Raw genomic sequence first — 21,281 nt, 5'->3', positions numbered from 1 at the left:
ATCACATTCTGTTTATTACGTGCATTTTTGGATTGTAATCTTAAACTGCAAGGTTTTTCAGACAAACTTATTCTTGATGGTATAAGAAATAAAACTTTTATAATTAAACCATGTAAAACCTGCCTTTCTGAATGGTTATTCTTTCCTATTTACCATAATATGTATTTTGATGGTATGCTTTATATATACCTCTATAAAGCACATACAAGCAGAGGCTTATTAGTATAAAACATAATTTGTATTTATTTTTTATTGGAAAATCCTGGCCTTGCTATATATTATTTGAGAGAGATGCTGTCTATATTCTTCAGAGCTTCAAAAATTCCAATGAATTGAAATTTAATTGACGAAAAAGGGACAGTTATGAAATATGTGATGTGGGACCATATAGTTTACATTTAATTAACTCAATTTTAATTAAATTTATATTTAAGTGAAGTGCAATTAAATGTAGATTGATCTCGCCCCACCCAGATCTTTGTTTCGATCTCACTAGTTTTTGAATCATGACACTTGGATATCATCCAAACACAAGTGGGTCTGACACTGAAAAATGTTGCACACTCTAAAATCCTTCTCTTTCTCTTCATCAGGCAGATTTGATATTTTTAAAATCTCTCTTTTACTCAGGCATATGTTGCTAGTGCTCTGGAGGTTATAGCAATGATTTTCAAGCAATGAGTATCCAAAGGTTACATGAATGAATGACTTAGCAGCTCAGTGATAGACTGTGCAGTTTAATTTTCTTCCTTCAGCATATTAGAAATAAAACTCATCAATGGAACAGTGGGCACTGATGACCTTTGCTTGCTTCCTTGTTCTGGTTCCACTAAAGTTTTTTATGTTGCAGTGACCAATCAGAGAAAGCCCTGGTAATAATAGCTAAACCAATAACTGCGGCATATACCCTGTTGAGCGGAGGAAAGGGCATGCTGGTGGGGTAAAGGAGGAGTTCTGGATCTGCACTGGTGCCCATTATGACGGAGAGGAAGAATCAATCAAACAGAGAGCAGATGGGCATTACTCCTGGTTTAAACACTTGCCTCCAAAGAGGGAGGTGTGGTCTATTTGGTTTCATCACTTCAGCCACAAAAAACCAGACAGTTATTCCAAACATCAAACTCAAAACTTCCTGTAATCTGCTTACTCCTCAAGAAATCAGAGTTGAGTTAAAGCCAAATTTCAAAGACAAGGAGAAAGCAATGTGGACTATAAATGTGGTATAATGAGGCAGAAAAACCAAACTGGTACAGTGGAACCTTGCGTGATATTAGGTGTGGTGGTGTGTGAGCACTTTTCCTATCACAGTGAGATAAATTTCTTCTCTCTTCAATGAGATTCTTCTTGTTTAGGGCCCTGGACCACTGTAAATGATTTTGGCAAAAGTAGAATTTCCTCAATATTGACATTACATTCTTATAAAAGTATCCATTGTGGAGTAGTTTCCATTCTAAGGCTCTCTTTTAAAAGACGCCAGATTACAGTGTATAACCTTCATTTGTGTGAGAGATGCTGCAAAGATATTCATAGAGTGCTATTAAAATCAAAGCTGCTATGTAGGGGTAATAAACCATAAAAGGAACTGGATTTTACTATTCTAGGATTGTAGTAACACATAATCCAATTTCAGGAACTGTTGAATGATCACAGACTTGCAAAAATATTTTTTATTTGTTTAAATTTATTCATTCATTTATTTATTTCTTATTAGTTTACAATAATGGTTCAAGAATCTTTTACTTTGGGAACTAAAAATGATGTCAAGTAATTTGAATATTACCATTTAGAAAGGCAATTAAAACATAGCTTTTCAACCAGGTAGAGATTTAGAACGAGGGTGGGATTGTTTTGCTGTCAGTTTTCTTGTATTCATGTGTGTATTACTTTACTAAATAAATCAATGTCATCTTTTTTATGCATGGGAAGAGGAAACTAGATAAAACATAGTAATTTTATCATTATTGATCTCATTGTTATTATTATCTCTAGCTTCCATACATGGAGATGGCTCTTTATAGTGAAGAATTTTCATTTTTTTTCAAACCTGATTTGAGACTATAATCACAAAGAAGACAAGCATTAAATGAGCTAGCACATCTGTCCCATTGGCCTTTCTTGCATAGAATGTACATCAAGAGATGGAAATCTTTGCATGCTGCTAAAATATATAAACCTTTGCTGATATTTGAGAGGGAATAACATATTAAAAAGTGCATCATAAAATTTTGGTTATAATATACAGAAAGTCCAAAGGGAGACAATGCAATTAAAAGGACTGAAATTCACATGGTCTTACACTTTAAAAGACAACTTTTATACAATGACGAACCATTTGTATGTGATGCCAGATAAATTATCTAAGATGTATAACAGGCACTTCTAATCACTATTATAAATCTGGAAGGGTTATTTTTATCATGCATGGTGGATAAAAAAAGGAAAAACATAGATGATAGGTAGGTAGATAGATAGATAGGTAGGTAGATAGATAGATAGATAGATAGATAGATAGATAGATAGATAGATAGATAGATAGATAGATAGATAGATAGATAGACAGATATAAATATTATAGAGAGAGGGAGAGAGGGAGATACATATATAATGATAAAAGTATTAATGATTCAGATGAAATCAGAATTGTTTTTAATTGAGATTTATGGAAATCTGATTAGAAAAGAATTATGGAAGATTGGTTTTGTATATGATAACTGCAGCAAAACTATATATGCCCAAAGATGGAAAAAAGTCAAAATATCCACAATGGAGGAATGGATCATGAGGACAAAATAATTAGCGGAAATGGCAAAATTGACCGGTTTGATCAGAAGTAAGGCAACAAGTGATTTCATTAAAGACTGAATACCTCTTACAGAGTCTTGATGAAAGGGAAAAAAATAAACTGGTTATTTATAGATTTGCTGATTAAAAAAAGGTAAATATGGGAAGAATAAAAATTAAATAACTTTAAAGAGAGAAGAGAGACAATAAGTTTGTAACTGCTATAAGAAAGATTGGCAATCACATATATACAAACACATATATTTGCACTACTTTTTACATTTGTCTTTTTTCTTAATCTTTATAATATTTCATGTTTATATTTTATTTAAACATTACTAAATATTTAAATACAAATAATAAAATAATAAGTAAAGATTAATAAAAATTACATATATTAAAGAAAGAAATATTTAGCCACCAAATGTTTCTGAACTGCTGCTTTCAAATTGAGAGCTCTAATGTGGAGAGCTGTAGTAGCACAGTATTTGGATGCTGTAGACTGTGCATCTTAGGTACACAACTACAGAGAAACCTGTAGAAGTCAGATGGATTCTACCTGTGCAAGAGAACCAACCACCAATTGGAGTAACAACATACAATTCTTTTACTTTGTCAAGTAGCACTGAAGAGGTGTTTCAATGGACGCCTCTTCAAGCTGAAGAGATCCTTTGAAGTTCCACATATACAGTACATGGATAGAGAGGTATAGAGATAAATCTTGATATCCTATGCTCATCTGGAATTATATATTTTCCTTTGGGCCTGCTAATAGACCACTTCTCTTTTTATGAGGGTTGCTGCTAATATCGGTTACTTTCAACTCCAGAAGCAAGAAAGATATTTGCCGATATAGAGAAGAGTCCCACAGGACAAGCCATTTTGAAAGCTGTGTGACAAAATCAATATAGGGAAAGGTTGGGGTTAAACAAAGCAGATTATATTACGCTTGAGTTCTCTTGAAAATGTCTTATCTGTGGTGAGCATTGAATTTTAAAAGAAGCAGCACAGCCCTTCCTAAAAAGAGAAATGAAACAATTCAGATTTTGTTTGTGAAATGGTACATTTCTGTCTCATCTAATTGCACATTGTTGGATGTAGGCAAATGGCAATGGCACTGGATGCATTGTATAGTTTCTGCAAAACGGATTAAATCTAATCATCTGTCCTCAGATCTTTGGTGCTTAAACTCTTATTGCTTCAGATGCCATAGCCAATATGGCTAACAGCCTGGGACTGAGGGAATTGTTAATTCAAACCTACGGAATGCATCATGTTGTTTCCCCCTGAATTAGACTGGGAACTGTTTACAGAGGACAAGATTCTTTAGCTGAATTAAAATGACTATGGCTTCCTCTCCCTGGTAATCGAGTAAGTAACAGGACTAGATAGATGAGTTGCTGCACATTGTCTGAGAAATCTAAGGAAGCATTGGGGAAGGGGAGGGGGCTGGAAAAAGTCAGTGCAAAAGATGAGGATGTCTATGTGTTTGAAATATGCTATTTGAGAGATAAAACAAGATAGCTACTGAACAGATGCCTATATGTGTAGAATGCATAAAACTGCAAAATACATTCTCTTCCTGTCTGTGCTCACACATATTCTAAAAAGATGATATATACCTGAGAGAAAGAGATGATGAGTGTGTGTGTGTGTGTGTGTGTGTGTTATGTGAAAGCCAGTGTCATGTAGTACACCAGGAGAAAGACACCCAGCTTTGTTAGAGCGTGCACAGTCTTATTGTACGAGATAACCCAGGAGTAAACCCAGTAAACAGTGGTCTATATTAAATGGTGGTTTATCTTATACTATCTACAATATCATACACCAGGAACAATATACATACACGTGCTAATATAGCAGGATCCAACAAACCACAGTTATAGCAGGAAATGGAAGACAGAAAACACATCAATACCAAGTTTTTATTCACTTATCCACATTTGCATGCTGTCAAATCTTCATGATTCAGAGTTGGTTGCGGAATATTAAAATACAATAAAAACATCCAGGGAATACCAAAACATTAAAACACAATGCTTCCTCAGAAGAACAATTATGATATTTATTGATTTTTATAAAAATAATAAATGGACATCCACATAATGGTGGTCACAATCATTCCTCAGTCCTCCCAGGAAAGCTTGGTTTTTAAAAGCTTCCAGAAATCTGTTTATCAGGGAGCCAGACTATCTAAATCAGTGGTTCTCAACCTTTTTAATGCCGCGACCCCCAACCGGTCGTAAGTCAAGGACTACTCAACCGGTCGTAAGTCAAGGACTACTCAACTGGTGCAGCACCGTTTGCAGAATGGGACTTTTGGCGGGCTCAGCAGGGCAGAGACAGCCTGGACAATTCCTATTGGCTTTTGAAAGCCAATAGAATTAGACTCTATTGAAGAGAGTCTATTCTATTGGCTTTCAAAAGCCAATAGAATAAAAGGGAGTAGCACAGCTAAGGAAAAGGGGAAAAAAATGGCAGACTGCATTGTTTTATGACCCCCGTGAAATGGTCGTTCGACCCCAAATGGGGTCCCGACCCACAGGTTGAGAACCACTGATCTAGATGCTAAATCATCTGCATGTTATACTTCAAAACTAGCAAATAGTGTGATGTAAATAACAGTAAAGATCTTAGTCTATGATGGAAGTACATGGGATACTGAACTGTGACTATGTATGTGACATAATGACTCAAGTGTGCCAAATATGTTCTTATTCGTAGCAATGAAAGTCTCTAAACTAATCTCAGTGTTATTAAAAATCAGATGTGAAAATCTCAACTGACCAAAGTACTATGTGTGGCAGATATCTATTTCTGTGAACCTACACAACCTTGAATGAGAGAATAGTATATGCTAAGGGGAAGGAAGGAAGGAAGGAAGGAAGGAAGGAAGGAAGGAAGGAAGGAAGGAAGGAAGGAAGGAAGGAAGGAAGGAAGGAAGGAAGCAAGCAAGCAAGCAAGCAAGCAAGCAAGCAAGCAAGCAAGCAAGCTATATAAAGAATATTAAAAGAAATATTAAACTTCAGTAGAATGAATAGAGAATGTATGTTGCTGCTAAGAATAAAAATGAAGGAAAAATATTCCATAATATATTTCAGAGGTCACAATGTATGATTTGTGGGCTGCATGTGGCCCATAAGTTATTGCCTTTGGCTTGATGGGGAAGGCCAGAGTGGTGGATTGCGATTTGTTTGTGCACATAGAGGGGTGAAGAGTGCCAGTTTTCACCATTTAGAAAATGCTATTATTGTTCCATTACACAAAAATAAAATGTGCTTTCAACAATTAGCTATGTAGCCAAGGCTGTTCTGATTGATTAGCAAAGTATATTTACAGCCTTCCCTTGCTCCAAAGTAGAAGAAAATAGATGGCAATATTTACAGACAATAAATCTGTCATTTGGATAGAACAAGCACTAATTTTACTTAAAGTAACCCACTGAGGTTCTTGTGGAGGTCAAACATTGGAAATAGATATGTTGAAGCCAATTGGAATCATTTGTTTATTTAATATAATTTATTACAGTTGCCCATTCTAGCAGACTCGGTACATCTATAATATTTACATAATTTTAATCACCCAGAATTGGTAATGCTTGTTTTGGGCATTTCACTTGAGTTCACGCTACCCTCAGCTGGATTTCAAGAACTCTTTACAAACAATCTTGCAATTCATTTACAGGAATGGGGGAAGTAGGTAGTAGTAGTTTATAGGGAAGTAGAAAGAAGGTGGCGTATGAGGGGAAAAGATGGAAGAAAGGATGTGTATGTATCTACATCCACAGAAAAACTAATGTTGGTTTTTAAGGTTGGTCATTAAAACTTGCAGGTTGCTGGTTTGTTTTTACATCAAAAGTGATAATGCTTTCAAGTCTGGGACCTATCCAATTGTTAATTCATGCCTTCAGAATTGTGAAGGTGACTTATTTCCCCTTCTGAGCATTGTACATAATGATTGAAATTATACACACAATGTCAAGGCAATCAGACTCCACTTTGCTCTAAGTTGTTCTGACAAAATGTAGAAGTAATTTACATGGATTGTCATAACTGCAGAACAATGCAGAGACCTGACAATTGCAGGTCAGTTTTTTTGACATTTTCATAAGCACCCTTATATATATATAAAAAAAGAAGAAATGCTTCCGTTCAAAAGACTGGTAGAAAAATCTGCCATTTTAAAAAGATCTATCCTTCCTAGCCTGATCTTAGGCTATTACATTCGACAGGAGCATCTATGGAGGCTGGGAGGCAAGATGGTGCCCATGAATATACAAAGTACTGTTTCTTTTTTATGTGTGTCATAAAATTGATTGTGCAGCCACAGTCAACATCATGACATGTTTGCTCCCCCTCCAGACACCTCTGTCATTCCAATCAGTTGAAAATGCTTCCCAAGCTCTCTCACATCCCTGTTGAATTTCCATTAAAAAACCCCAAAACTGTTATAAAGCTAATTTTGGAAAAGAAAGACATTGATCTATTGGTCTGAGACTTAGATTTCTAGTCAGATGTAAAAAAGTCTAGTGATAGTTCAACTCTAATAAATTGATTGCGACATGAACTGAATTAAAGTTAACAGAGATAAATGCAAATGCCTTCCTTTAGGAAAAAAAATCTATAGAATACAGTTATAAAATGAGACAGTTGGCTGGGCCACAGCATATCTGAATAGGAATTTGGAGTCAGTAGATCAAAACTCATTTTGAGCGCTGTGCAGCGTGCTGCAATATTACCCATGAAAGCTATCGGTGAATTTCAAGCAGTAAGAAATAACAATGAGATTAGACTATTGTACTTTTGTCCTGCTAATGACCTTCCCATAGACATCCCACTGACCACTTTGAAACAAAAAGAAGGCATGTTTGATTGGGACAGACATTGCAACATGTCGTGAACAATCAGATACTTTGGGGAAGAGATGGTTAAACATGTACCATATTAAGAAGTTGCCATCCTTGTAGCTTCCATACTATCCTCTATTGTTTCAAATACTGTAAGTAATGTTCAGAATTGTAGCTGGGACTTTCACTTCTGACATTTACTTGGTAATATTTCAATTTTTGGGTTGTGTGTAACTCCTTGTGAACTTCAAGTGAGACTACAAAGTTTGTCTTTGAAGAAACTTTTCAGAACAAAGTCTAGGCTTGGAGTTTATCCCTTTCAATAAGAGACAAAAACACTAGCACACATCTACAGAACTATCAGCAGCAAGAAGTGGAGCCTAGAGGAAAATTTATCAGCAAAATTAGTTCTTCCTCTCCATCACCATGGGTGTCAGCTTGCAGTGTTTGTTCAATGCCCAGGGTGATGGTATGGAAGCTATTTCCTACACGGTTAAAGCCAACAGCCTGAAACCAGTAGCTCTTATCAAAGTAAGATTTGATTTGATTTGGTTTGATTTGACTTGACTTGACTTGCTATGGCTTGATTTGATTTGATTACAAGATTGTAACTGTCCCTCTCTCCCCAAAGCAAATTCTTTCTAGCTGTCTATATCAAGCGTGTCAGAGAAAGAAGTAGAAAAGTTTTAATACTTTTTGTAGTATAAGGAGAAAGCATGGTTGATATCCAGCGATCCTAGAATTCTTTCAGAATGGCATCATAGCTTTTCTAAATTAAATTAGAAACTCTTAGATACTGGTGTGCTAGTTTACCTGTTCCAGTCTGGCTGGCTAGGATGAGGCTTAGCAGGCTGATAGTATCTACTTTGTGTGGAAATTTAGCCATTTGCACTTGGGAAGGTGATACAACAAAATGGTCTGTCCATGTTTTGTTTGTTTTACCCTCCATTATTATCATTATATTCCACTGCTAGTGCCTATAAGAAAAGTATTTCAGATGGCTCATGAAAGGATAGTTTCACATCAATAATCCCTCATATTTCTGGGCTATTGCTTTTCTTTTATTTTTCCCTGGCCCTTCTTCTAAATTCTCTCATTTATTTCAGAGAGGATTTTTTTTTTTAAAGCAGACATGAATAGCTAGGGGAAAAAAAGAAGATGGCAATTCCTTTGTGTCAAAAATCAATCATGCCTTTGCTTTGACCAAAATAGGCTGGAAAAATTAGCATTCAGTTTCCACTTTTGGCTGGTTGACCTTAGCTCTGCATGAGGCTTTCACATTGTTCAAAATACTGTGTTTTACAATTTTCTCAAGTCTAACCATGTTAAATTGCATTTTCTTAAAGTAAACAACACACCTTGTTTGCCTTTTCATTGTAACCTTAGAACTGTCACAGTGAAACTTTTCCATTAAAGAATATTTTTATGGCTTTTCTTTACTTTTTTTGTGAATAGACTGAGTTAAGACAACCTTGCCAGTATTTTGAGCTTGACACAAATGTCATCTAGCTATAAATGATGTGTCTCAATAAGAACTTAAAACAGGTATTGGCAATTTTTTTTTCAGTTGCTAAACACTTTTACACACATACACACACATTAAAATTTGAGAAGTGGTTTCCACATTTTTTGTGTTTTCTCTTGCAAATCTATGTGTGTATATGTGTGTGTACAAGTTAGTGTTGACTCCTGGAGCCTTCTGGACAAGTCCCTGTAGTTTTCATGGCAAGATTTTGGAAGTCGTTTGCCATTGCCTACTTCCTAGGATTGTGAGAGAGTGATTGGTATAAGGTTGCGCAGTTGGCTTCATGTCCAAGGTAGGACTAGAACTCCTAGTCTCCCAGTTTCTAGCCTGGTGCCAAAACCACTGCACCAAACTGGCTCTCTCTGCAAATGAATGAGAGAAATAAGAACTTTGGTGATCTTTAGATTTTATAAAACTTAACTTTAAAATCCCAAAGATGCTTTTTCACGAGGCAACTGGACTTTCTTGTTTTTCTTTGAAGATGTTTCGTTTCTCATTCAAGAAGCTTCTTCAGCTCTTAACTCTAAAATGTTTTCAATAACATGTCTAACAATCTGAATTTTTCCAAGCAGCCATCTTCTAAAGTAAAAGTTTTATTTTATTTTTCCTGATTTTGTTTTTCCCCAGTTTTTCTACTCATTGTATTTGGTCCAGCAGGATGGGTCAGTCCCATTGGCTAAAGAATGAGGTACACACATTTAGATTTTCCTAAAAAGAGGCATGATGGCAAAACATTTAGGAATCTCTGCTGTAGAAGGTAGGACCTTCCAACTACATACTAAGATAGGTAGTGGAACTGGGATGCATTGACCCAGAGAGCTTCTGAAAGAGGAGACTTAGAATCTGCAGCCCCACTGTCACAAAATGTCTGACTTTTCTTTATTTCTAAATAAGAATGCCACAGAATGTCTAAGTGCTGAAGACATAATTTGTTGATCAAATCAGTTTCCCAGGAGAGAGAATTATCTCTTTCCAATAAAAGACACTATGTGCATTTTGTAGGCAGATCTGAAACACTATTCTTGAGGGAGTGCCATTTCATTTAGTGTAGTAATTTCAGTTTCTATCGCACTTAGTGCTTTTGAAATGTTTCTTTGGAAGGCAAAAGCTTTTAAATGGCTGCTCACCTGGGAGATGCTTTTTTTAAAAAAAATGTAAAAGATGATGCCATATCTCCTCATATGCTTATCTGGAAGTTGCAAACCTTGTTAATTTCACAAGCTGAGTTTATTGATGATGTTACAATCCGTTTTATCTTTGTTTTTTTCCCTCCAATACCCCTGCACCATCTTCAACTTCAGTATTTTTTCTTCTTTCTCAGGGGAAGTAGTTGCCTCAACAACTTCATGGAAGCTTCTCACTTATTTCTTGGAAGAAGAAGCTGCAATGCTATACCAACTTAGCACAGAAATTCAATTCCCATTGCATTTCATATGGTTGAGGGAGGGAGGGAGAGAGAGAGGGGGGGGGAGAGGGAGAGAGGGAGAGATGATGATGATAATGAGGAGGAGGGGGTGGTGGTGGAGGAGGAGGAGGAGGAGGAGGAGGAGGAGGAGGAGGAGGAGGAGGAGGAGGAGGAGGAGGAGGAGGAGGAAAGGTTTTCTATATTAACCTTATAGGAGTTTTGTGTAGTTTCCTCTTACATCTCAATTTCCTCTAGTTCCTCTTTACATTTTTCTATAATTTCCCCCACCTTCTGGACATAATTTCATCAAAACTTCTATTTATCCCATAGAAATGGAATCTTTTCTGCTTTCAATTCTCATTCAGAAAAGAATACTCTTTTCACTTATGCAAAATTCTAATAGGCATTTCGTTAAGAACAATTTTATCTGTATAGAATACCAGTCTTCAGACTTGTAGTAATATGCTGCTGCAAAATGCCATCCCTTGTCTTCTTCCTGACAAAGTGCACTTTAAACAAATTCCTTACTTGAATATATTATGATCATTTTAAAACACTTGAAAATTGCTATGATGTTCTAAAGGAAGCATAGATATCAGGAAACATAGCACAATAAAAAGTGAAATTATGAACTGCAATAAATTCTGCATATGCAAGTACAGGTAGTCCTCGACTTATGATCATGACTGAGCCCAAAATTTTGGTTGTTAAGTGAGACATTTGTTAATTGAGTTTTGCCCCATTTAACGACTTTTCTTACCACAGTTGTTGAATCAATGACTGCAGTTGATAAGTTAATAACCTGGTTGTTAAGTGAATCTGACTTCCCCATTGACTTTCCTTGTTAGAAGGTTGTAAAAAGGGATCACATGACCCCGGGGCACAGCAAAGGTCATAAATATGAACTAATTGCCAAGCATCTGAATTTTGATCACATGATTCTGGGGATACTACAAAGGTTGTAACTGAAAAAGTTCACAAATCACATTTTTTAGGGCTGTTGTAACTTTGAACGTTCACTAAATGAACTGTTGTAAGTCGAGGATTACCTGTAAAATATTCAAATTTTGAAGTCCTATAAAATTAAAATATAGACGTTATGTATATAGAAGCTGAAAGTTGGGGTGTGGTACAAATCCATGCATTTAATGGTAATCTATAAATAGATCTGGGGTGTTTTTAAAACTATGACTACGTAATAAAAGTCCTTTAAAATCATGAACGATGTATCTAGTATGAACAAACTGTTATATGTACCACCAATAATTATTAATCTTCACAACTAGTATTCAGGAAAGTTTGTTTTAGATACTGCATCTGCTATTTTCCCTCTGTGTTTGGAATATGGATTGAAAGTATAAGATAGTATTTAATTGTTGTGAGCAAAGGATGGTCTTCAGACAATGCTGGCTCCCTCATTGGCTAGGAAATGGGGATGAGCACGACCCCCTAGAATCAGACATGATTGAACATCTACCTTTTTAAAGATGGTGAATTTATTGCACTAAAATTTTGCTGGATTGCAATGCATGCTGTTCTTAATGACCAGCCACACTAACTAACATTAAAACAGTCCCCTTAAGACTCACAATTCTAGTTCAAGGAGCAAATAAAAATGATGGCTAGGAGGGGCTTTGCAAAAAAAAAAAAGTCATTTTGTGTACCAATTACGCCCATTTCTAGATCAGGAGGCCTTGCTTGTGGTCATATTTTTGACCTCTTGGGATTATCAGAATGTGTTCTGCATAGCAGTACTCTTGAAGAACATCCAGATGCTGCAACTGATCCAGCTGCAGTTTTGGCAGAACCAGCAGTTTTGTGAGCAAGCTCTCACAGGGGTGAAGGATACAACACTCTCATTCTCAACTGTAGAGTAGTGGCACTGGTGGTGCAGTTCCAGCTCTGATAGCTTTTGTGTCTTTATTTATGTTCTTGCTGTAAGTGGTTGGATCATAACTGTCATGATCCTGGTCATATCCTAGTAGGGTTTCAACAAGTATCAGGCGCAATACAAATTAGGATGGCTTTACATTCCCATACTCTCTTATAGATCATTGTATTTTTGTGTATTAGATATAAGCTTAATTATTGCATTTAGACTATAAACTAATGATATAGGTTTCTCTCTGGTTTTAATACTTATATATGATTCTTATTTTTATTTTATTCTAAGAATACAGTGTTTTATTTTTTACTTCTGTTTTGAGTGATTGTTATATTATTTGTCTTAATTAAATAGACCAAAGAGAAAACAATACCAAAATTCATAAAGAAAACAGTGTAGCAAAAAGCACAAATTATAAGGGCTTCTAATACATTCTACCTGAGAATTCAGATGTTCGAGATGGTTTTCTTTTTTATAGGTTGATAATCCCTGGTCTAGATCCAGTTGTGTGAATATCATCTGCATTCAGTTCTTAGTTTATTCTGTTAGAAAGTAGCATCAATCCATAATTTTAAAAATATATCAAATATATTAGTTATCGTATATAAGTTCCATGTAATATTTATTTGCCCTCTTGCCTTTTGAGAATGAAGAAATTCTTCAAGATAGTACTAATAGTCTCTAGACTGATCCGTCTTTTTGACTTGAAATGAAATTCATGAAGTTTTCTTCCCCTCCTGTATCTGGGAGTCCCAACTGTTTTGGTAAGACTTTAAAGTAAGAAAAGAAGAGTAAAAATGAGTAGCAATGCATACTGACAGCCACTGGGGAGAGAATGCCAAAAACTGACTCAGTCTAGGATAGCCAGATGCTGTCTGGACTGAGTTTTGTTCTCGAGCTGAATTGTGCTATTTCTGTTCATCTGCGAGCAGAGCAGACAAGCCACAGCAAGCACAAATAAATTTGCTGTCAGTGAGTTCAACAGATGTCCAGCAAGGTGCTAGCTCCACTTTAGAATTGTCAACAAGATTGACAGATAGATAGCTAACATATTAAATTGTGAAATAAATTTAAGGGGTCCTTTCCTGGATGTGAAACATTTCAATTTTATTTTATCTACAGAGAAAGCTGTAAGTTAAGATGGTTTAGGGTTAGGCACATCAATGAACACAATGGCTCTGTGCTTTGAACTGGAATCTCCCCTGCCCCAGTAATGCTATCTTCATAAATATCTTACAAGGGAGGAGCAGGTGATGTTTTCAGGCTAGGAATATATTTGGTATGTTAAGAGTGGTTACCATGACAGAGATGCCTACTCATAAAATGGACATAGACAGTCACAAAACATTATTTTTTTCAGAAGAGATGTCTCATTCTTTTCTATATTATCTCATTGGCCTTTATGGCCTTTAAAAGATGGCCTCCATCTTTTGCACAGGGGTCTCTAAACTTGGCAACATTAAGAGTTGTGGATTTCAACTCCTAGAATTCCTCAGCCAGCCATGAATAGTATTGCTATATCTGAGTCGTAGGGATATTATCAAGCCAGTTTTATGAGAGGGTTTGTGTTAAATCGATACCTTCCTTAATATTGATAACTGTTTTCCTGGTTCAATACTTAATTGGTTGTTATTTTATTGTGTTGTTTCATTGAACTAGTTGTAAGTTGTGATTACTTTTGACAGCAAATAAAGAAGTAATACTTGGCATTTTCCAACATGCTAGCTTTGCTTTTTTTTGTAAAAAAATAGTTTTGTCTAGGATGGGCAGTAAGGGGACATGTCCTGGGTACACTATTACCACAGGTATCATATTCCTAATTCCTACCATGACTGATAAAAAGTCTTAGAGTGGAGACTTTAAAGTAAAGTATAATGTCCTTTTCTTTTTCCCTCCAAGAAGGTGTGGTACAAATCAGTATTAAACATACTGTCAACACTGCAACAATCTTGGCTGAAGCCATTTTTGCTTCGTTTTTGGTTGTCATAGTAATGGAAAGGGGGATGAGTGGTTTTAAGAGTTAGACTAAACAATAAATTGTTCCATGGGAACCAAAGTTATTACTGCCTGATTTTTGGTGGACTGAGCCTTCCGCTAGAAAGTCCGCCAAAGTATTCTATTGGGGAACATAGATAATGACATAGTGCTGGGGTGGGAAGTTCAACTTTGTAACATTGTAATGCTTGGGAGGAAACTCCAGATTTGGTTTCACTTTTGACTGTGCCGATACTTTGTAGCCAATAAACATGTTCTTTAAGGAAACCTCTTGCCTTGGAGTTCTACTTTTATTGGTCTCATCTATCCATGATACATACTATGATACATACATTTTCTCCTGCATCTTTCTGGCATATCTTAAAAATACTTCAATAATTCTACAAGAAGAAACAATAGTAGATTTCCCTCCCATCATTTATATTGAATTTTTAAAGGTGGAGAAAAATCAAACGTATTGGCATCTGGTTGTATTTTATGCTGATATGTAATTGCCTATTCACTAGGGAGACAATTTTCTCATTGATGTTTTATGAAGTATTTGGGGAACAGATTAAGGTAGTTAATCCTGAAGCCATCATCCTAGCAGTTATGTTCTAAATGCAGTTATATAGAAGCTGATCTATGAATTTTGATGAAAGCTATCTCTTTTGGGTCTTTTATGTGACACTGTTCTTTCTTAAATCCATATCAATAATTGTGAAAGAGAGGCAGTAGTGAATTATTGTGGAATAGCAATTAGAAATATCAGTACTATATACATCTAATCATACCATACATTCAAGAGCTCCCTGCCCCATTTATACTATGTTTTGTATAAACACATATGAATGGAATAATTAACATGTAAATGTGTGAGAGACAGTATATGTTCACTGAAAAGTATTAAGAGACAATCTCAACTCATGGACACTGGTGTGTTTTTGTCAATAAACTTATATAGGCACATCCATGCAATGGAATAACAATGGAAAAGTGGATTGTCACTGTTCTTTTCCATCTGATCTGGCTTCAGTCATGGGACATCCTGGTGGTCTCCAATTCAAGTTCTAATGAAGTCCAACCTTGCTTAGCCCACTCAGCCAAGGTTGGCTAGCTGCTGTTACTTGCTATGATGTTTCAATTTTTGAGTATTTGCAATAGAAATTGTGGTATTCTTAATCTCCTCTGACATTACACTTTTTATTCTTTCCAAGAAAAAGGGATGTTTGAAAGGAATTATGTAAAGGAGTTTGGGATGCAATCCATGTTTCCATCATCAGGGTAACTCCCTGAAAACAGAACAGAAGAAGGCCACATTTTCTGTAGCAGGAAAAGCTTGTAGAATAATGTTCAATTTCAAAAATGGACTGTACATGTTCAGGGGTGGCAGGAAAAAAAATTGCCCCAATGAACCCTGAGAGAGAGAGAGAGAGTTGAATAGTCAACTGGTATGTTGTTGACTTTCCATTCTAATCTGTTCTGGGGCTATTATTTAAATGGTTTGCAAGGTTTGGAAATAATTCCAGGAGCCATGTTCTACATTATTTCTTCTACTTGCTTCAGTTTGGGGATAATAATATATCTTTTCCAACTCCTTGGCAATGGCTGTGTTTTCCATCTTTTTCTTATAAATCAAAACTAGCATCTTAATTGCATCATCTTATCACTTTGTAAACTATTCTACTGGTATCTTGTGAACTCCTACAGCTTTGTTGCTACTGATATTTTCTAGGGCCCATTTAACTTCTGGTTCCAAAATTTGTTGCTGTATTTTAGCAATCAAATCTTCAGATATAGCATTGATTTGAGGAAGGTTTTTTTTTCTATAGTTCTTTCTATTATTTGCACCATCCCTTATTTATATCTTCTTACTCTTTATATCTTTGCCTTTTTATCTTTTCATTCCCCACATCATGGAAAGATTTTAATATTCCATAAAAGCTTCCCTTGATTTCCGCAATTTTCTTAAATTAATCTTTTGCCCTTCTTTTCTATTATTAGTTTCATCGCATGGCTGATTTAGACTGTGATGTTGCTTTTTGTTCTCTCCAGGACTCAGCATTTAATTGGATAGATTTTTCTCTCTCTTTTTGTTGCTTTTTGCTTTCTAATGTTGTTGAACAATTTTCACTATGTTAGTAGAGAGCCATTTGCCATCTTTTCCTCTCTCTCTCTCTCTCTCTCTCTCTCTCTCTTTGCATTTCAGAACATTTTTATTTGCTTCGTCTTTAGTGATATCATGCATTTCAAAGTAAGGTTCCGCAGGTAGACTGTTTATTAAATCTTATCCACATAATCTGTGTTTTTTTTTACCCTCACCTTATGAATGTAAAAATGAGGTAACCTCTTTCTGGTCTGAGGATTTTGTCTGCCTAGAAGCTGTAAATCTGCAAGGGGTTAGTGATCTGAGATGGTCAGCATCCAATCTTTGGTTTTTGCTGACTGAATAGAGAAGTAGGGGGGAGACAATTGAGAATGATGGGAATAAATTGATATTGATAATTAAGGGGGCAATATCTAGAATGTATGTGCAATGATAAATACACATAAAGGAATAGAAATTAAAACTTCCAATTCATAGTAGGCTTGTTTGTTTGTTTGTTTAATATACAATCTGTGTTGGTGTTGTCAGCAATCTTCGATTACACTTGTTTCTCGATTACCTTCTCATGCTTGTTTTCCCATCTTCCTGCTGTTGATCTAAGACTAAGTCATCACCGTACCAGTAGGAATTCCAGCCCTTTCTAAGGTTTTTCAGTGAGAGCATTGCTGCTATCTAAAGTGAACTGGGCTATGCTTTGAGGAGCCTGTTGTAAGAAACAGTCTTGAAGATAATTAGATATAATAACCATGTGTGCCTGAAGCACCATCACATCCCCTGCATATCAAAAGCTGCCTTGATGTTTCATTTATACCCATTAGAAAAGCAACCTTGTAGAGCTGAGACCTAGCCAATGCTCAGAATAACAAATGTGCAAGAGAAAGAGAAAGAGAGAAGGAAGGAAGGAAGGAAGGAAGGAAGGGAGGAAAGAAGGAAGGAAGGAAGGGAGAGAGAGAGAAAGAGAGAGAGAGAGAGAAAGAAAGGAAGGAAGGAAAGAAAGAAAGAAAGAAAGAAAGAAAGAAAGAAAGAAAGAAAGAAAGAAAGAAAGAAAGAACATAGTATCCCTAGATGTGAGGGAGATGAAAGTTAGTGATAGTACAATATAACACACTCCCCAATAATATCTGGTTAGGGCATAAGTGTATTCAGATCAAATAGTTTATTTTATTCTAGCTGTAGTTCCCCCCCCCTCACAGTGCTAACTTAATGTGAGAACAGAGACAGAAAATAGTTATACAGCATACTGATTAGTAGCAGAAACAGTTATTTAATTTTCCCCATGCTACTTTTCAAATGAATGCTATTCAGGGTATTTTACCTACAAGTTCTTTCCATCTCAATAGGAGATGATCTGGTGAAATTCATATGGAAATGATAAGAGGTTTGAAGCTGAGGAGGCTCAGGGCAGGGCATCAGTGCTGGCTTCCTGATATTTCAAGTCAACAGAAGCCAGTTCAAATTCCAAGTTACTTCTGGCAATTGGGCAAGAGAGAAAATACTGGTGGTGTGGCAGGTACAGAAGACTTCCTGTTGTAGAGCACATCTGTACTTCCCCCTTCTAGCAATGGGGGCACCTTGATAAACCTTCATTAAGGATGTCAACCCATGGTGTTATTCCCAACCTGTTTCTACCCCATTGTGAAGGCATGACCATAGTAAAGCCATGACTTTGTATGGTTTTACCAGAGTAGCAGGTGATGAAAGGGAAAGATGACTCCTTTTGATGCTAGTCTTCTATTGCCATAGAGCAATCAGATAACTGAAAGCCAAAGTATTGCATCTATTCTTCTTCTTTTCTCTTTTCTTGCCAGGAATGACAAGAGAGAATAGAAGAGCGAAGCAGGGAAAGAAATGGCACAGCATGATTCTTTCAATGTCAATCCTCCAACCCCACAAACTGATCATTCTGTTGGACAGGAAAACTGACAGCCAAAATCCTGTGAGTCTTCTGCTATCAATCAAGGGGCACCAAAGAAGGTATTCTCCACCCCACCAGCTTCTTCTTCCTCTCATAGAGTCAGAACCCTTTTTGTGCTTCATTGCCAAGATAGAATGGATGCAAGTTTGTGCAACATTTCTTTAACTCAGAATGCTTTTCTACCAGCCCTTGCGCTGGATGTTAGCACTTTACTAACCCTATGCAGAAGAGCCCCTATCATTTGGGAGTGAACCCAACTGAGTACTGGAGGACTTAGTTCTGAGTAAATACATATAGAGGATCCTAGAACAAGGAACAGTTTGCTAAATCACTATGACCAAGTAGCTCTCCAGCAGAAAGCAGCAGAGCTACTTTCAGTTGCATGTTGTATGTACATAGGCCAGCATAAAATTGATATTTTTTGTTTGTTCCACGTACTATTCTTAAATGTGTAGGAAATAGGATTGGAAAGAGCAGAGGAGTTTTTAGAGACATGATATCTCAGCTGATCACAAATGTATCATCCTGACTATTCCTTGTAAGAACTAGAACTTGGGGGGGGGGAATGACTTTTCTTCTATCCTAAACTATGACTACTGATGCAATGTTTGATTTGGAAAATGTGAATTTGAGCACAAGGAAGCCGCTGAACTTTTGGTCACACCAGGAAACTTACTGCAACATATTCACTCAGTATGCATCTCTTTCTCTGTGTGTAAAAATAATCACTCACAGGGTTTTGCTTGAGGTGATCAAGCACTTAAGTCAGACTGTCACACTGAAGCTGTGCAATTAAAGTGATTGCTTTAATGACCATTTTCCCTTGTGCTACTCTTGACTGCTAACGTGATGTGGCCAAAAGCCTACTGATTTCTGAGGATTGAGGATTGAAGAAATTGCTAACAGTACACTGGATACTAAGATGATATAATTTACTATGCAGAGATAGTTTCCAAAACTTTGGTTGATTCTTAAGGGGAAGAAAGACAATTGAAGACAGTTAAAGAGCGACAGAAAAAAAAATGAATTTGCCCTAAGAAAAACTTAAGTTCACATTCAGGCAATACCTAGTAATAGGGCAAAATCAAGGTCACAAAACAGTGTGCATGCAATTGTATGCAAAATGACAATATTGCAATTGTTGCCTATTTTGTCACTGATTCAAGTCCAAACATTTGGACTTTGACCTCATTTTTACTTTAGCTTCCTGAATGCTGAAAAGATGAAAAACGGAATAGCTTGAAAAGCAGACAACTATTAGCTAAATGTTGCTTGAGTAATCTCTGAGACTTGTGTTAGTTTGGTTCTCTTCAGAGGGAAAAAAAAAATCAAATACTACACATACATCCAAAACTGCCAATAGTAAACTTGCAATGGGCCACAAGTTTCTATATGAGTTAATCAACAGCAGCTCATGCATCTTCACCCTTAATGAATTTTTAAAGACAATCTCTGTTTTTAATCCCAGAAGAGCAATGCTTCATTTATTATCGATATTAATATTTTATGTGGAAGTTTGATGCTTAAATATACTGCTAATGGAAGGTTTACATTCTTAGTCTGGAGCATAGCTTGAAATGATGAAGATGAGGATAACGGGCATGATAATACATTTATCACTATCACACAAGACTAATAATTGCAGTTTTACCTCTGTTCATCTGAACTACCTTTCTTCTAGTGAAGTTTCACAGGCAAAGAAAAAAACGACTTACATTCAAGACAGATGATTTTGAATGGGGGGGGAGAAGGTCTACTGAGGGAAGCTTCCCCATCTTTAACTTTTCTTCCCATTGCTCTTTCTAAAGACCAGAGAAAAATTATAATACATGTTTGCCCATTATGGGCAGCTTTGTACTCAATCAGCTGCACAAAGGTTATTCTTTCAATTTCATATCTCATGAAAGTATGTAATGGATTCTACGCTGGATGGTTCTTTCTCTAACTCATTGCAAATATAGATAACTCAGTCCATTGGTCCTTGGGGGGGGAATTCTGATTAAGGCCGTATATTTGTTTGGGGTTTGATGTATTGTAAACAACTGCTTGTTTCTTCATGCTGCCATGTGCAGTTTCTCTTTTCCTCCTGTTCATCCCAGTACAGAGGATTAAACGTTTTCAGAAATAAAGGGTAAAATAGAACCCAGCAACAGTGCATGCTTTCTAATTAGCTGGCTGTAACGTTTTTATTGCAGGATAGAGAAAATTTTAAGTACTTAATTGTTACCTTGAGTTTGATTATTGTTGTATTTAAGAAACAGGCCATGCAACGGTTCAAGGGGTTGCTTCAGTTTGAGAACGGTCGGAACAAAACACACCTTTGGGAAGCACCCTGGTACTCTTGCTTTGCTCCACTTTGCAGCTGCTCCTCAGCATCACTGCTAAGCGTTAATGCTTCTGGAGAACATGCCACCTAACTTCTGCTGTCACCTTTTTGTCCAAAGGTCTAGTGATTAAGGCACCAGGCTAGAAACTGGGAGACTGTGACTTCTAGTCCTGCCTTAGTCATGAAAGTCGACTGGATAACCTTGGGCCAATCACTCTCTCTCTCTCTTTCAGCCGAATTCACCTCACAGGATTGTTGTTGTGGGGAAAATAGGAGGAGGAAGGTCTACTGGATATGCTTGCCACCTGGAGTTATTTGTAAAAATAATAAAGGTAGGATACGAATAAAATAAATTAAGTAAATAAATAAACTAGTTTGGTAGAAGTCTGTTTGGTGGGGACAGATAGGGACAGGGAGAAGCTTTAAGGCAATCCAAAGGATTTCCTTGGAAAAAAGATCTTGTCACTTCTGCAGCATAGATTGCTTTGTCAAGATGACTAGACTGTCTTGCACAGGT

The 21,281-nt window shown here is 36.5% G+C and overlaps 1 long non-coding RNA gene across 1 annotated transcript in view; it reads left to right on the top strand.

The window, feature by feature from the left end:
- Positions 1-21,074, top strand: part of LOC120315449 — a 28,026-nt gene extending 6,952 nt beyond the window's left edge. The window contains exons 2-3 of the long non-coding RNA XR_005558690.1: positions 18,332-18,497; positions 20,998-21,074. This is a non-coding gene — a long non-coding RNA (uncharacterized LOC120315449). The remainder of the gene's footprint in view (positions 1-18,331; positions 18,498-20,997) is intronic.
- Positions 21,075-21,281: the final 207 nt, after the last annotated feature.

This window comes from Crotalus tigris, unplaced genomic scaffold (assembly GCF_016545835.1).
Source record: "Crotalus tigris isolate CLP2741 ecotype Arizona unplaced genomic scaffold, ASM1654583v1 scf7180000019126.842475, whole genome shotgun sequence".
Taxonomy (NCBI): domain Eukaryota; kingdom Metazoa; phylum Chordata; class Lepidosauria; order Squamata; family Viperidae; genus Crotalus; species Crotalus tigris.
Note: the sequence above shows the minus strand (reverse complement) of the source record. Positions and strands in the feature narration are given on the sequence as shown.